This window comes from Polistes dominula, unplaced genomic scaffold, assembly GCF_049000335.1.
Source record: "Polistes dominula isolate Pdom_NZ unplaced genomic scaffold, Pdom_raw_medaka contig_6, whole genome shotgun sequence".
NCBI lineage: Eukaryota > Metazoa > Arthropoda > Insecta > Hymenoptera > Vespidae > Polistes > Polistes dominula.
Window position 1 is genome coordinate 178,583 of NW_028301069.1, and position 12,481 is coordinate 191,063.

General features: G+C 33.2%; 1 pseudogene; it reads left to right on the forward strand.

Moving 5' to 3' along the window:
- Positions 1-4,621: 4,621 nt before the first annotated feature.
- LOC107073330 (uncharacterized) lies at positions 4,622-12,270 on the forward strand (annotated as a pseudogene).
- The last annotated feature ends 211 nt before the right edge of the window (positions 12,271-12,481 follow it).

Here is a 12,481-nt window from a genome sequence, read left to right on the forward strand (position 1 = left end):
CACATCAACGGTATTTTCCCACGTGGTAACACCACGTGGTGCATTCTTATTGTATAATTAAGTATCATCCAGGGTTTTTATGCCTCAAGGCTTTTCCCTGACGAGCCAATAAAGCTTCGCATCTTTTATTAGATCAATCACGTGTTTTATTTTACACCTTTACCTAACCCTTTATTCTTCACTTCATAGCATATACAAAATTTCCAGAGGACTCTTAGTTGAGGAATTTAGGCCATAGCATTTTAGTGCAATCCTGTAAGGTTTGAATTCCCGACTTCTGATTTACGAAGCAGCGCATAGACTATAACCACGCCGAGCAAACCGATTAGAGAAAAGCGATGTCGAGAAAGTCCGCCATCTTGCGAACATCTACACCGTACAGCCGAGACAGTACCACAAAGGGTTTGGAAGCGAGATAAGTAGTTTTAATTATCCGTGCGTACGCCTATGCGTACACACCTTTATTTACTAATATATATCTCAAGGGAAATTGCGTCTTCGAACCCCGTAGAGGTTCGCAATTTCTTATATATCTATGCATTGCGCTCATTTTCTCTCTAAAATACGCATCTTAATATCGGAAAGGACTTATAGAACCTAATTTTTAAATTTGAACGAATACATAATATAAAATCAAACGTTATTCTCCATCTCAGAAAACGCTTTATCCTCGTACAAAGAACGAGTAACTTTTTCGGCGGCTCTACCGCCACGCCGCATTCCTTTATTTGAACTGTCGACTAGAACCCGAAGACGCTGTGACGTCATCGCCGGACACCCCATCCATCGGCATATAGCTAGCGACAATGTCATACCCCTCCATCGGCCTCTACCACTAACGATATACGTATACCCAATCCAACGATCTAGCCTCAGGGCCGTACCACGTGATCGAGAACCCGACGCGCGGCAATTCATTCATATAAATGGGATTTTTATATATTGCCATAAATTGATTGAGTGGATTTCGAAGAGTAGAATAATTAATTACGATCTGTAATAGCATTACAAAAACAGCTCGAACAGTTTGAACAAAAACGGCTAGTTTTAGAATCGAGTTTAACACACGTCAAAAATCTAATCCAAGAAGGAAATCTAAGTAAACAGGAAATAAGAAGGCGTTACGAACGACTTACTCAGCTAGTAGAAAAATACGAAACATTGTATGAAAAGTGCGCCACTACTATCAGCGAAGTAGGAGGAGTCGATAGTTTGAATCCAATTATAGAGAGATATTTCGCGATCGGAGACAAAATTGATTCGGGCGATACGGCCGCGGTCAGTAATGCGAATGGTTCTCATGGAGACGATGGTGCTACAAATATCCGCGATCAGCAAATACGATTACGCCGAATCGAGATCTCGAAACTCAACGGAGACATCGGAAAGTGAATCCAATTCAAGGGGAATTTCATGACGCTGGTGGACGCGCGTACCGACATTTCAGATTTAGAAAAACATATATACCTCTGCGAGTCTCTTACCAGTAGAGCGCTTCAGACAATCGCGACATATGCAAGACCGGGAAGAATTATAAGAACACGTGGGAAATTTTATTGAAAACTTTCGAACGGCGACGCATACTCCTGGCACGGGCCATTGACACCTTTATAGACACTCCACGGCCGAGAAACATGTCATTAGAAGAGATGACACAGCTTGCGGGTGACTTGCGGGCCTATGCAGATACCATTACTTCTTTCAATATACCACACGCACTGATGGTCCGACTTGACGAACGCATTCAACCCCGCGACCTTCGACAAGAATGGGACAAACACTTAGATGTGTATAATTACCGACCATGAATCAGCTTTGCGACTTTGTGAACGAGTACACCTCCGTAGCGTCGCGTCGTCGAATATTCCATCGACATCGAGAAACGAGCCTCACGCAAAACGTAGACATACTAAGACGATGACTTTACGGCCACGAAAGCGACAGGAGACACATATAACGCGTACGTTTCTTACTCGGACCTCAACTGATTGTATTCTTTGCAAACGAGATAAATATCTTTTGTTCCAATGCTCCTGATACCATGATCTGACGAAACGAGACAGACTGGCGATGGTCGAACGTTATGGATAATGTAAAAATTTCTTACGGAAGCATCAAGACTCATGTAAGAGTTCACATTGTCAAATCTGCAGCCGATCCCATCATACGTCATTACATATAGACAATGACGAGCATGAGATCACGAAAAAGGAGAGCAACACCCCCGCGTGGACGAAGACCGCGTCGACATCTCAAACGAACTCATCAGTACGCGACTAACACCGATCCTTCATGTGAATTCGCACGGTGTACCGAATTAATTATTTATGAGCGCCATGTACCGTGTTAGAAAAGGAGAAACGGGACCTTTAAACAATTTCAGGCATCCTTAGATACGTGCGTCGCCGCATACTTCATTGCCGGAAATGTTTGAAAATGAAAATTATTGAATTATAAAAAATAGAAAAAAATCATAGAGGAAAAAGTTATATGTCTCAGATTTCAGCTCCGTGGTAAGCTTCACCGATTCACGCTGAGCGTTCAACATCTTGAAAATGTTTTTATTTTATTGAAAAATTACTATAAGTTTCCTAAATACGCAAATATCATAATTTATAATATCATTTTCATATATGCATGGGTCAGTACATCTCTTTGGATATTTTTCATAAAAATATATATAAAAATCAAATTTAATAGACATATTTTATCTTTAGGTATCAAATATATTTTATAAAGAAGCAAAATATATAAATGTGACAGTAATTTACTTGCTTTTGAATGGAATTTGTTAGCTGCTCTTCATTTATTCGACAGTATTCTCTAGTTCTTTTTCTCTGACGTATCTGGTAATCCTTTTTTTTTAAATATTTCAGACAATACAATTATTATATATTCTATATACTTTATAATTATTTATTATAATATTTGCGAAATAAAGAATTTAATACTAATTTTTCAATAAAATAAAAACATTTTTAAATAGAAAAGATATGACACGTTGTCAAAAAAACTATAGGAATGAATATTATCGCATCGATAATAAAGATAATAAATGCAAATCGAATTTCAACAGACCTTCTCTGTTTTTTATAATTCTTTTCTCATGTTAAGGAACCGACCTTTGGGTGTAGGTAGCTGACAAAAACTAATATTTTCTATCTATCAATGGAATGCTAAATGCGATAGCCATAGATAGAGACGAAAATTGTAGAATATTTGTCGATAGAAAGATACGCCGTCCTAATCCAAGTAAATATAATATATATTTTTTTGAAACTCAGATAGATGAATTTTTTTTCTGTTACACTTTCACACTTTCTGTGAATGTGAGATATCTTTATCATGGGTTAGCATACACAAGTATTTCTTTTTGTGTAGCAACTTATACCTGTAGATGCTGTAAAAAAAGGGGACAGTTCTGGTCGTATTTTTTTCGTTTCATCGGGTTTTAAAAAACAACGATTTTAATATCTATTTATCATTTCCGTTGTTTTATTTTATAATATTAAACAAATTTTTTAAAATTTATTTTCTATATTTTTTTTCTATATTTGTACAATAAGTTTTATTGTACTTTTCTTCTATTTAAAAACTTTTCTGTTTTATTTAAAAATAAGTATAAATTTCCTAAATACGCAAACATTATAATAAAAAAACATGTCTTTGGATATTTATAAGAAAAATATTCTACAATGTTGTTTATTTCTTTTTCTCTGATGTATCTGATAATCATTTCATTTTTTTGTAAAATATTGCAGACAATACAATTATTATATTTTATATATTTCGTAATTGTTATTTACAATATTTGCGAAATAAATAATTTAATAATAATTTTTCAATAAAATAGAAACATTTTTAAATAGAAAAGAAATAACACGTTTGGTAAAATAAAAACAGACCACGCACCTTCTTTCTTTATTTCGACCGTCGATTGGTTTGGACCTTATACTTTTGTCGCATTCCTACGTGATTATTTTCTTTTTATTCTTCTACCCTTCTATCGCTCGTACCTACAAACAATTCGATTATCGAAAGAATACGTGTCCACGCTTTCGATAGTGTGCAGTCGCACACAAACACAAACATATACAACCAGGAGCGATAACTACGAAGCATAGCATAAAGAGGAGACCGAGAATAGGAAAAACTGTAAAGCTATATTCCGTCTCATTCTCTCGCAGGCTAAATCCTATATGTTTGTCTCTTTTTCTCTCATTATTTAGTATAGCAGCCGTTTCATAGCTTCGTTACATAGCTTCATTACATAGCTCCGTTTCCGTTTATTTACTTTTCAGATCACTTCCATTCTAAAGAAGTTTTCACTTCAAAAAGGAATCAAATGGTACAAAAAAAATATTAGATTTCATTTAAAAAAAAAAAAAAAAATTGCAACTGCATCTAGCATCGATGCATTTTCAAAAAAGTAAGGTCGTAGAAAGTTGACATTTATTGTGGCATATAACTTTTTCCTTTATGATTTTTTTCTATTGTTACTGAAAAAAAAGTTATTATCCGTTCCCGTTACAAGAATCACCCTGTATATAAAAAGATACAGCGAGCACGCGTGAATAACTAGTTTACAATTTTTATCGAGTCTTGTAACTTTACCCTAAAAATGCCGAGACGTGCGAAAATACCTAAAATTTTAGAGGACATAACAAATATAAGAGAAGACCTTTCGGATATCGACCAAGATTATTTTGATCCTGAAATTGGACCAGCAGATATCAATCAGAAGGAGTGTGTATTTCCTCAAAAAGCAATAGTGAAGAAGAGAACATCTTGAATGTACCTAGACCAAAAAGACTTTTTAGATTGTCGTAATCTTTGGATAAGAATAACCGTCACAAAACTGAAATTGCTGATGATGGAACTATTTGGAGAAAAATAAAACCTGGATCTACTGCTGGAAGGAGATCAATAAATAGTACTTTCAAAGCAGTAGCTGGACCAAAAGAATATGCAAAACAAAGTAAAATGAAGGGCAGTGTAAGTAGTTCTTTGTTTTTGATAATCAATCGACGAATGATAGATCATATTAGAACATGCACAAAACTAGAAGCTTTCCGAGTTCTTGATGAAAAATGGGATCTATCTCAAGAAAAGTTTTACGCTTTTCTTAGAATTTTATATGCACGTGGTGCTTATGAGGCAAAGAATTTGAAATTATCTTATTTATGGTCTAAAAAGTAGGGACCAGTGCATTTTTTAAGAACTATGAGTAGAAAGGAGTTTACGGATATTTGAAGATTTATCTGCTTCGATAAAAAAATGAACAGAGTGTACGATTTCAAACGGATAAATTTGCATTGATTTCAAATGTTTGGTTTATATTTAATGAAAATAGCAAGAATTGTTACGCAACAGGACAAAATATTACAGTCGACGAACAATTTTTCCCAAGCAAAGCAAGATGCCATGCCGATTCATGCAGTATATTCCGAACAAGCCCGATAAGTTCGGAATAAATTTTTGATTGACATCTAATGTCCTAAGTAAATATATAATAAATGGGTACCTGTATTTGGGAAAGGACAAAACAAGACAGTTATCAATTCCTTTGAATAAGTTTGTCGTCCTGAAGTTAATTGAATCTTTTACCGGTGCTGGAGAAAGTGTAACCACCGATAATTTTTTTACTAGCAAATCACTGGCATCAAAATTATTGGAAAAACGGACTACTTTGATTGGAACGATTCGTGCAAATAAAAATGAATTGCCGAAACTGGCCAAACAAAAAAAAATATAATTTACCTTGATTTTTATCTGAAGTATATAAAACAGATAATTGAACTTTGACAATGTATAAAAGTAAGCCAACGAAAAAGTACTACTACTGAATACGAAACATAATTCAGTGAATATCAAAAAAGACTATGAAAAACTGCTTAAAACCATAATTTTTTATAATAAAACCAAATTCAGGGTAGATATGACGGATCAGATGTCCAGAAAGTATAGTGTTAAGTCAGGATCTCGAAGGTGGCCTCTTCAAGTATTTTTTAACATTCTCGACTTAGCAGGAATAAATGCCTGGGTTCTACACAACGAAACAATTGGTGAAAATATATGCATGATTTGTTTCAATTAGCAGAAGAACTTAGCGTAGAGTATAAAGATCCATTTGAACTGGAAAACTTGAATAACCTCTTGAAGAGCCTCAAAAGTTCTAATATACGAAAAACTTGCCAAATAGGATTTTTAATTGATTTTAATGGAAATAAAACTATGAATATATGTGCTGGCCGTAAGGAACATGTTTGTGGTAAATGTACATTGAAAAAAATGTTTTTATGTAAAAATTGTTGTAATCAAAATAATAACTAGGCCTAAATAAAAAACAAATAATGGGTACTTTTTACCCTATATCTATTTACTATTATCTATATTATCTATTTACCTTTTATGTAAATAGATGTATATATTACGTAATTGCAATATTAAAGTAAAATATATTTTATTTTCTTTGAAACTTTTCTTTGAACTTTTATATTTGGCCAACTTAATCGCACCGGTCAAAATGACCGATTTGGTAAAAATAGGTATATAACAATTGTTGGTAGTTCTAGTGTTAATCTTTTAATCTGTTCATAGGTTTAATTTATTTTTCTATAAAAAAATTATTACATTATTTTCTATTTTTCATTAAGGCCGGCGATACATGTAACATAAAAAAAATATAATTTTTTTTTTCATAAATAGCTAGTTTAATATCTCAAAAATATGCCCGTAAATTTTTAGAATGGAATTCGCATTATTTATCAATTAAAAATTTATTTAAAGGTTCATTCTGGTTTATACGCCGAAAAAAAGGCTATTTTTCACGATTTTTTTTAGGCTTTGTAGGATACATACACATATAAAAGTTGTTGGGTATGATAAATACACTCTAGAAGTACAAGAAAAAAATTTTTTTTTATTGTTTTTAACGTTTTTTGACATTCAAAATGGCTGACAAACGTGAACCCATCAAAAGTAGGTATGCTGTTGGCGGGCATCGAAATTTGAGAACGGGTGATCTAAAACAAAAAAATTAAATGGTTTTAAATTTAGTATGACAATGGCTATCAGGTATGCTAAAACTATCAATTTTTATGAAAACAAAACAAAACGACGGCCATTTTTTCGAAAAAGAAAAAAAATCGTTGATTTTTTTTCGCAGTTTTTTGTAAAAAAAAATAGTAAAAATTAATATTTTGACTTAGTTGTAGCATGCGTGATAGCCATTCATGTGTAGAGTATGTGGTTAAAATTTCAGAAGGATCGGTTGAGTAGTTTCGGAGATATCATGCCCGCCAACCGAAGAAACGTTGTTTCGAGAAAAACGCGTTTAAAGTTTCTTTTAACAAATTTTTAAAAAGTCTAACTTTACCTTATTCTGCAATGCCTGCACCATACAGTATGTGTTATGGCCGAAATTCCTCAACTAAGAGTCCTCTGGCAATTTGTTTATGCTATGAAGTGGAGAATAAAGGGTTAGGTTAAGGTGTAAAATAAAACACGTGCTTGAGCCAACCAAAGAAACAATGCCTTTTTTATTGACTCGTCAGGGAAAAACCTTGAGGCATAAAAACCCTGGATGATACTTAATTATACAATAAGAATGCACCACGTGGTGTTACCACGTGGGAAAATACCGTTGATGTGAAATATATGTATATTGAAAAGATCTCACCTCTCGCACTCCTCAAGTATAGCGATCACAACCTTAAGGATTGTGACGTTGAATGGGCTCACTTTCACGAGTCTTGAAGATTAGGATATTCTCTTCGTTGTCCTTTGTGAATTCTTAAAGCCTCTATAATCCCTCAAGATGTGTAGTCGTAGGCGTCCGGTGAAGAATAGGAAGAATGCCCCTTTGTACTGGCCCAGCAAGATGTACGTACTAGGGCTATGAGAAGTGGGGATGCGAGAGTTGGGGGTAGCTAGAGAAGCACTTCGATAGTTACTGGTGGTTGATCGATGCTCACAATAAGTATCGATCTAGAATCCTAATCGATGGAAGCGGACGCGCGCGAGTTTTGAATACCGCTAATTACCGTACGATCCTTTCGGATCGTACAGTAATCCTTCTGCTTCTTCAAAATACTCATTTTCTTCCACTATAGCCTTTTTTCGTTGTGTCCTGGCCTCTATCAAAGCTTCTCCGCTCAAACAATTGGCTGAGGGCACGCGTGTGTTGCCGCGGTTACTAGCGTAATTGACTGCGATAGGGCCAAGTTTTATCTCCAAAACGTGCATTATTTTCAGTATTGGATCAAAACCTTCGTTGAATATACAAGCTGCCAATTTAAAAGCTATTTCAACAATTTTTTTACCATTAAATAGGTGTTTAGGCACCATAGCCCAAACGCATTTGTTGAAGCACTCATTATTATTTTAAATGTGTGGCCACCTAAACATCTTTCAAGTAATTCTGTTTTTGTCAGGTCAATATTAACCATTTGTTTTTTGCTGCTATATTCATGCAAAGACATTTCCACTTACACCATCGCAGATGGTTTGTCTCCTCTATCTGTAATAGCTCTATGTGTTTGGGTCGCAAATAATGTACTTAGACTGCTCGGATCGTTCTAAAATTTTTGTATGATAATTCTACATATGTCTACTTTCGAAAAATGCAAAAAAAATTAATTTTTTCAAAATGATAAATTATAATGAACCCTTAAGTGGTCTGCCTCAACTCGGCGCTAAACGCGAACGCTAAACTTTGAACGCGTTTTTCTCCAAACGACTTTTTTCAAACTGTGGTGAAAGATATCTCCAAAAGGTTTTCCACCGATTCTTATGAAATTTAGCATACATTTTCTTTATAGTATTAGCTTCTAGTTGAACTTCAAAAAATGCTATAAAAGTTTTCTAAAATTGCTATTTTTGACCCAAAAACCGTTAAAAAAAGGGTCAAAAATCAGACTTATTTGTCTGAGTCGTGCCAATTTACGATTTTTTTACTTTTTAGTTTTTCCTTAGTTCAACTAGAAGATACATGTTTTATAAACACGCTCCGACACTTTTTTTAACTTTTAGATTGCTGTAACTAAAGCTAAAAATCGCCATGATTGATGCGTTTCGCCGTGAGGGGGGAGATTAGTAACTACGACAGCCAGTTTAAAAAAAAATCAGATTGTTATATTTTAATATGTAATGAATACACATGCTGAGTTTCAGAACGATTCATTTATTTTCCTTCTATTTTAAATAAGCCTCTAAAAAACGGTCAAAATCTAGGCGTTTACATGTATCGCCAGCCTTAAAGGATTCATCAATTTATGCTAAATTTTCTATATGCATGCATCTTTTTGATTTAACTTAAAAGACATATTCGTATATTAATGTTTATCAGTTAACAATTTTAAAAGTTTTAAATAGAAATAAAATATGAAGATTTATTGAGAATTTGTTTACAGTTGAAAAGATCCGGTACGAAGCAACCTAGGAGAACTTGAAAGATATATTCAGCAAAGTTGGCCCAGTACTTTCCTTTAAGTAAATCTTCTCATTAATTTTTCTTAGAAAACAGTTTGTTATTATTTTCTTTTATTGATGATGCATTATCTAACAATTAAGAATTTTTCATGTATATGAATTAAATGTCTCTAATAATAGATATCTTAAATTATTTGTAGATTGATATTCGATCGTGAGACAGGAAAACCTAAGGGTTATGGTTTCTGCGAATACAAGGATCAAGAGACAGCATTTAGTGCGATAGAAAATTTTAATGGTTGCAAAATTGGAAAAAGTACGCTATGCGTAAGCATTGCGTGTACAGAAAAAGAGTCACATAGAAATGCGGAGTCTTTTACAGGGACAAATACTGAGAATCTGTATGGAGAGGCAGTTCAGGCTGACAAAGCTTCCGAAGCAATAAATAAAGTAGTACCTTCCCTTCCACCTGAAAAAATGTTTGAATTAATGCAACACATAAAGATATGTGTGGAGAATAATACTAAAGAAGTACGAAAGATGTTACTTCAGAATTCACAATTTACCTATGCTTTATTACAAGCACAGTTAGCAGTGCGAATAATGGATCCTCATACTGCTGTTAGTATGTTACGTAAAGCTAATCCAAACCTAAGCGTTTTGACATCTTCAGAAAAGCCAGTGGTACATGAGATTCCACCTCGTATCAAAGAACCATCGGCAGCAGCAAGACCTTCACCAGTAGTTGCCGTTCCTTCTGAACCTCTTTTTGAAGGTATTACTACAATTAATTAAGATATTCAGTATAATTAGGAATAAATAAATTTAGGACAAATAATTTATATTTTTAGATCAAGATGTAGATCTTCGAACATTGGATAAACAGATCGATCCTCGTTTAGCAAGACTAGATCAATCTTCAAGAGGACCACCGCAAACCCAAATAACTCCAGTTACCGTACCACCAATTAGAATTGCTACTGCTGACCCTTGGATACCTCCTATTTTTGGCAGCAACCTTCCTGCAGTAGAAGGAGTTGAGAGGTATTGTTAATTATTTCAAATAATTATTACTTTATAATTCTAATTTATTATATTAATTTAATCTTTTATAACTTTGTAGCTTTTGCCGTGATCCAAGAATTAATAAATTTGGTAGAGATCCAAGGGATCCAAGAAATCCTCTTATGTCCATTGATCCAATAATCGCTAAACCCACTCGTAAGTTTTTATATATAAATATTGCAAATCAATATATGCAAGAGATTTTATAGATAAATATCTATATACATATCTATATATATGTGATGATCTTACAGCTCTTGTATCAGTAGAACCTTCTATCTTAACAAGCACGTCCTATCATATAGTAGCAGATTTTACAGTTCCACCACTACCTGTGGTTGTTACGAATACGAATAACAGTTTACCTTCTACCACCGCTCTTACAACATCTACAAATACTCCTACTTCCAGACTTATGGTGGGAATGTCGCCAGCAGGTATTATACCAAACTGTTGCGTTGAATATAGAAAAGGTATGTAAAAAGCAAAATCTCTCAATGATACACAACAAAAAATATTTCTATATGTATCAAAATATCAATTTATTTCTAGTTATAGTCAGAATTTATATCTAAGGTATTACTTTTAAACAACGAACAAATTGACATGCTTCCACCAGAACAAAGGCAAAGTACTTTACTTCTTAAAGAACAAATTGTCAAAAGCCAGCGTTAACAATATATTATATTATTCCTTATAAAATTAATATAAAGTAAACTTAAGAAAAAGAAAATTTATTACGCTTACTTCGCATTAAGGAAAAAAAGAAAGAAAGAAGAAAATGAAAAATATAATTTTCCCTGTCGAGATAAGATGTGTAGATATCGGCGGCTTCTGAGACACACACACACACACAGTGCCGCTTAGATTGTAGACTACTACACTACTACTACTATATTACTATAGCTAAAGGAATACATATCTATGTGAAATTTCAAACCGCTTTTTTTAACAAATAGCTCAAATATATACGCTAAGTTTAAAGCCATAATGAAAATTTTCGTGAACTACCACAACTATGCAAGATATATAAAGAATCAGTGGACCAATCGGAAACCACCTGACAATCCTGTTGTAAGATATGTATATCAAATAGCGAGTAGTATAACAAGTGCTCACAATCAGAGTGAGTAGTTTACTATTCATAATTTTTGAGAATGTGCTTACAGTATTATTAACACTGAAACTATACGGACAAAGTCAGTCGAATTTACTGATTCAAGTAAAACTAGTTTCTATTATTTGTATATAATTTGTTTTTAATATAAATATATTTAATTTTAAGTATATTTTTGACAACATTTTGTTTAATCAGAATTAACGTTGAATGGATATTTAAAAAAACTAAGTTTTGATTATTTTTTATTTTTTTTAATTTCAATTAAATTTATATGTGCCAGTTAAAAATATTACTTCAAATAAAATGAGCCTCTATTATTAAAACATTTTTTAACAGTATACGTATTAGTATTATTAATTATGTATTTTTTTATAAAAATATTTTAAATTAACATTAAATAAAAGTTAAAAAATATATGTAAAGAAACATTTAATTTATCTTTTAAATTTCCTTTTAAATATTTAAAGTGTTCAATTCAGTTCCTGCGTGATTGTCATTTTCTTCGTTATGAATTTTTCTCATTGCATAAAAGCATTTTGAAAAAGTCTTTGAAGTAACACTTAACGCTTTTAAAAACTCTAAAATCGTTTGAATTGAATTTCGTTGAGTATCTTTTGCAATTTAAAATTTGTAAAATTTTTTCAGCAATCTGAGACGTTTTTTTGTATTTTACATCAAAATAACCCTTTTGAAGATGTTTTAACCCTTTCACTACTACGGGTGACTATAGTCACCCGCCACAAAACGACACCCGCACACGACGGGTGACTATAGTCACCCGTCACATGATGACCACCTATACGCGACGGGTGACTATAGTCATAGACTATAGTCACATAATTATGAACACAAATCATTTTGTTT